Genomic DNA, 6,686 nt, shown 5'->3' on the forward strand with positions numbered 1-6,686 from the left:
ATTCTTTCTGACGGCTGAGTAATACTGCCCTGTGTATATGTCCCACATCTTCTTTATCCATTCACCTGTGGGTGGACGTTTAGGTGGCTTCCAGGTCCCAGCTGCTGTGAGCAGTGCTGCCATGAACACAAGATGTGTGTGTCCTCTCAGACCCTGTTTCCTCAGAATCACCAGGTGCACTGAATCCCATAAGATGGAGAAATGGTGAAACATCATGACCTCTCTTGTGGGTTAGAAAACAAAAATCTTAAATACTTCAAGTTTTCTGGAGTACTGAGATGTTGATTTAAATATCAGTAGCATAATAAATCGGAGAAGGCAATGGCAACCCACTCCAGTACTGTTGCCCGGAAAATCCCATGGATGGAGGAACCTGGTAGCCTGCAGTCCATGGGGTCACTACTAGTCAGACACAACTGAGCAACTTCACTTTCACTTTTCACTTTCATGCATTGGAGAAGGACATGGCAACCCACTCCAGTGTTCTTGCCTGGAGAATCCCAGGGACGGGGGAGCCTGGTGGGTTGCCTTCTATGGAGTCACACAGAGTAGGACACGACTGAAGCGACTTAGCAGCAGCAGCATAATAAATCGTTTTAAGCCACTAGGTTTTAGAGTAATTTGTTATGCATAATAGAAACTAATACAGAGAATTTCAATATAATTTAGGTGTATAAATAGTATAGAAGTCTTTTGCTAAAATCAATTGATAAATGGTTAACTTGATGGATGACACTCTTTCTGTCCAAGGATCTTTGACGGTTGTCACATAGGACTGTGACTTGTGATAGTTTGTCTAATAATAATCACAAACTCAAAAAACAATAAGACTACTTGATAATCCTTTACAGAACATTCAGATTATTTAAATAACATTAAAGGGACATTTCCAGGCAGGCTAAGAATTCCTAATTCTTAATATTGATAATGTTTATTTTCAAATAATATTGAAAATGTTTATTTTCTGTTTGTGCAAGAAATATCATTTTCTGAGAATTGTCTGGAAAAGACTTCATTACTCGGTGGTGGTGGCAGTAGCATTGTCACTAAAGATTTAATATTTGGAAATGCCAAAATTTTTTTCATTTTCTCTGATTATCATGAATTCAATCAGAAGAGACTAAGAAAAACAGTTAAATCCTAGCATAGACTTCAAAGCCCTAAGATAATCATGGCACTGTAGCAAGTAAGAAAGATAAATATAAAATATACTCTCAATGAACAGGTGAAGCAGAGGGGATTTTTTTAAGGAAATGAAATTATTCTATGTGATACTGTAATGGTGGATACTTGTCACTATACTTTCATTAAAATCCATAGAATATACAACATCAAGAGTGAAACCTAATGCAAACTGTGGACTTTGGGTGATAATGATGTGCTAATGTTGGTTCACTGATTTACAAAAATGTACCATTCTGGAGGTGGATGCTGATGGTAGGAGGGGCTGTGGGAATGGAGGGAGGGGATAAATGGAAACTTCTCTGTACTTGATGTTCGATTTCACTGTGAAGCTACAACTGAACCTACAAGTGCTCTAAAAATGAAGTCTATTAATAAGATGAGAAAAACAGTTTCTGCCATCTAGGAATTTTTATCCTTTGTTTAACAAATAGTTGCTTGGGTTTCCTTTTTCTATTCTTTTACATTCCATCTTTCCATGTCTTTATGCTTTATATGTCTTATAAATGGCACATAGTTTGGATATGGGGTTTTATCTAACCTCGGAAGCTCTACACTTAATGAGGAATGTTGAACCATTCATACTTATGATTACTACAGATACATGTGGATTTCTTTTCATTATTTTGAGTGTTCTAGCTACTTTGATTTTTCTTTGCTTCTTTTTTTCCTTTTGCTTCTTTTTCCCCCTCTTTTTCTATTTTCCATTTACTTGGGAAATATACATCTTATTTCAATTATTTTAGTAGAAAGATTTAATATACCTACCTGACTTAAATATTTTGTGTGTAATCACTTGCTTAGACTCTTCCTGACAATGCAAAGTACTCAGAATTCTGTAACTCAAGATATTTATCCCCACTGCTCCAAGATAGGTCATATAATATTTAATTCTATTTTATTTATACTTTGTACCACTTTATGCCCCCCTCTACTGTCATAATTGCTCTTATTATTATGGGGTTATTTTCAGTCACTGGATCTTTAAAATTACCAACCTGTTTGCCAATTTCTTTGTTCAACGTGACTTCTTAGATACTGATTCTTCTTTCTAGGTTTCCTTCTTACAGAAGTGCATCTTTTAATTTTTAAAATTTTAAATGTATTTATTTTTTAAAGGAAGGATAATCACTTTATAGTATTGCCTTGGCTTCTGCCAAACATCAACCTGAATCACACATAGCATCTTTTAATATTAAGGGTTTGTGAATGGTCAAGTCTTTCAGATTTTGTTGGGAAAAAATCTTTATTTCACCTTTAGTCTCAATAGATAGTAGTATGATTTTTAAAATTTTCCTGCTAGTCATTTGATTGTTCTTCCTTTGTCTACATTTTCTGACTCTTAATTCCCCCTCAACCTTTAAATTTTCTCCTTCCAAATTTCACATTAGCATATGTTGAGAATTCTTACTCTCCTTCACTTTCCTTTAACATGTATTTCACAATTTCTCTCCTTTTTATGTATATAAGCTATATTCTGGTGAAATATTTAAATCTATGTTCTAATTCTCTATTTCTTTAATTATGTCTTATCATAATGACTCAACTTGGCTCAGCTATGACTAGCATTTATACAGTGAAATTATTGAGCTAACTAGAATTATAATGAAATTATACTGGGAAAATGAGCATTTATGAAATGTTTATTTGTGTGGTGGGGGTGAAGAGATCTGAATGAGCTAAGTCTTAACTTAGGATAGTGAAAAAATAATTAGATAATTCCTACAAGTTAAAAAAGAATAGACATCAAAAAAATTAAGAAGTTGAAAAGTTACGTTTAAAAAAGGAAAAGGAGGAGACAGAAAAAGATGGCGGAGGAATAGGGCGGGAAGATCACGTTCTCCCTCACAAATTCCTCAAAAGAACATTTCAACGCCGAGCAAACTCCACAAAACAACTTCTGTAGGCTGGCAGAGGACATCAGGCAACCAGAAAAGCAGACCATTGTCTTCAAAAACAGATGGAGAAGTCTAGAGGCTACTGTGAAAATAAAACTGAAAACCAGAAGCAGGAAGCTTAAACCCAAAGCCTGAAAACATTAGAGAACTCTTGAATTCAGGGAGCATTAAGCAATAGGAGCTCATCAAATGCCTTCATACCTACACTGAAACCAAGCTCCACCCAAGGGCCAACAAGTTCCAAAACAAGACATACCACGCAAATTCTCCAGCAACACAGGAACACTCCCCTGAGCCTCAATATACAGGCAGCTCAAAATTATCCCAAAACCTTTGATGTCTCATAACCCATTACGGGTCACTCCATTGCACTCCAGAGAGAAGAAACCCAGCTCCACCCACCAAAACTCCAACACAAGCCTCCCTAACCAGGAAAACTTGACAAGCCACTGATAGAACCCCACCCAAAGTGAGGAAGCTCCATAATAAAGAGAACTCCACAAATTATCAGAATATAAAAAGGCCACCCCAAACGCAGCAATATAACCAAGATGAAGAGACAGAGGAATACTCAGCAGGTAAAGGAACAGGAGAGTTGCCCACCAAACCAAACAAAAGAGGAAGAAGTAGGGAATCTACCGGAGAAGGAATTCCGAATATTGATAGTGAAAATGATCCAAAATCTTGAAATCAAAATGGAAACACAGATAAATAGCCTAGAGACAAGGATTGAGAAGATGCAAGAAAGGTTTAACAAGGACCTAGAAGAAATAAAAAAGAGTCAAAATATAATGAATAACACAATAAATGAGATCAGAAACACTCTGGAGGCAACAAATAGTAGAATAACGGAGGCAGAAGATAGGATTAGTGAAATAGAAGATAGAATGGTAGAAATAAATGAATCAGAGAGGAAACAAGAAAAACGAATTAAAAGAAACGAGGACAATCTCAGAGACCTCCAGGACAATATGAAACGCTCCAACATTCGAATTATAGGAGTCCCAGAAGAAGAAGACAGAAAGAAAGATCATGAGAAAATCCTTGAGGAGATAATAGTTGAAAACTTCCCTAAAATGGGGAAGGAAATAATCACCCAAGTCCAAGAAACACAGAGAGTTCCAAATAGGATTAACCCAAGGCGAAACACCCCAAGACACATATTAATCAAATTAACAAAGATCAAACACAAAGAACAAATATTAAAAGCAGCAAGGGAAAAACAACAAATAACACACAAGGGGATTCCCATAAGGATAACAGCTGATCTGTCAATAGAAACTCTTCAGGCCAGGAGGGAATGGCAAGACATACTTAAAGTGATGAAAGACAATAACCTACAGCCCAGATTACTGTACCCAGCAAGGATCTCATTCAAATACGAAGGAGAAATCAAAAGCTTTACAGACAAGCAAAAGCTGAGAGAATTCAGCACCACCAAACCAGCTCTCCAACAAATTCTAAAGGATATCCTCTAGACAGGAAACACGAAAAGGGTGTATAAACCCGAACCCAAAACAATAAAGTAAATGGCAACGGGATCATACTTATCAATAATTACCTTAAACGTAAATGGGTTGAACGCCCCAACCAAAAGACAAAGACTGGCTGAATGGATACAAAAACAAGACCCCTCTATATGCTGCTTACAAGAGACCCACCTCAAAACAAGGGACACGTACAGACTGAAAGTGAAGGGCTGGAAAAAGATATACCACGCGAATAGAGACCAAAAGAAAGCAGGAGTGGCAATACTCATATCCGATAAAATAGACTTTAAAACAAAGGCTGTGAAAAGAGACAAAGAAGGCCACTACATAATGATCAAAGGAACAATCCAAGAAGAAGATATAACAATTATAAATATATATGCACCCAATATAGGAGCACCGCAATATGTAAGACAAATGCTAACAAGTATGAAAGGGGAAATCAACAATAACACAATAATAGTGGGAGACTTTAATACCCCACTCACACCTATGGACAGATCAACTAAACAGAAAATTAACAAAGAAACACAAACTTTAAATGATACATTAGATCAGTTAGACCTAATTGATATCTATAGGACATTTCACCCCAAAACAACGAATTTCACCTTTTTTTCAAGTGCTCATGGAACCTTCTCCAGGATAGATCACATCCTGGGCCATAAATCTAAACTTGATAAATTCAAAAAAATCGAAATCATTCCAAGCATCTTTTCTGACCATAATGCATTAAGATTAGATCTCAATTACAGGAGAAAAACTATCAAAAATTCTAACATATGGAGGTTGAACAACACACTTCTGAATAACCAACAAATCACAGAAGAAATCAAAAAAGAAATCAAAATATGCATAGAAACTAATGAAAATGAAAACACAATAACCCAAAACCTGTGGGACACTATAAAAGCAGTGCTAAGAGGAAAGTTCATAGCAATACAGGCATACCTCAAGAAACAAGAAAAAAGTCAAATAAATAACCTAACTCTACAACTAAAGCAACTAGAAAAGGAAGAGTTGGAGAACCCCAGAGTTAGTAGAAGGAAAGAAATCTTAAAAATTAGGGCAGAAATAAATGCAAAAGAAACAAAAGAGACCATAGCAAAAATCAACAAAGCCAAAAGCTGGTTCTTTGAAAGGATAAATAAAATTGACAAACCATTAGCCAGACTCATCAAGAAGCAAAGAGAGAAAAATCAAATCAATAAAATTAGAAATGAAAATGGAGAGATCACAACAGACAACACAGAAATACAAAGGATCATAAGAGACTACTATCAGCAGTTGTATGCCAATAAAATGGACAACGTGGAAGAAATGGACAAATTCTTAGAAAAGTACAATTTTCCAAAACTGAACCAGGAAGAAATAGAAAATCTTAACAGACCCATCACAAGCACGGAAATTGATACTGTAATCAGAAATCTTCCAGCAAACAAAAGCCCAGGTCCAGATGGCTTCACAGCTGAATTCTACCAAAAATTTCGAGAAGAGCTAACACCTATCCTACTCAAACTCTTCCAGAAAATTGCAGAGGAAGGTAAACTTCCAAACTCATTCTATGAGGCCACCATCACCCTAATACCAAAACCTGACAAAGATGTCACAAAAAAAGAAAACTACAGGCCAATATCTCTGATGAACATAGATGCAAAAATCCTCAACAAAATTCTAGCAATCAGAATCCAACAACACATTAAAAAGATCATACATCATGACCAAGTGGGCTTTATCCCAGGGATGCAAGGATTCTTCAATATCCGCAAATCAATCAATGTAATTCACCACATTAACAAATTGAAAAATAAAAACCATATGATTATCTCAATAGATGCAGAGAAGGCCTTTGACAAAATTCAACATCCATTTATGATAAAAACTCTCCAGAAAGCAGGAATAGAAGGAACATATCTCAACATAATAAAAGCTATCTATGACAAACCCACAGCAAACATTATCCTCAATGGTGAAAAATTGAAAGCATTTCCCCTAAAGTCAGGAACAAGACAAGGGTGTCCACTTTCACCGCTACTATTCAACATAGTTCTGGAAGTTTTGGCCACAGCAATCAGAGCAGAAAAAGAAATAAAAGGAATCCAAATTGGAAAAGAAG

This window comes from Ovis canadensis, chromosome 8 (genome assembly GCF_042477335.2).
Source record: "Ovis canadensis isolate MfBH-ARS-UI-01 breed Bighorn chromosome 8, ARS-UI_OviCan_v2, whole genome shotgun sequence".
NCBI lineage: Eukaryota > Metazoa > Chordata > Mammalia > Artiodactyla > Bovidae > Ovis > Ovis canadensis.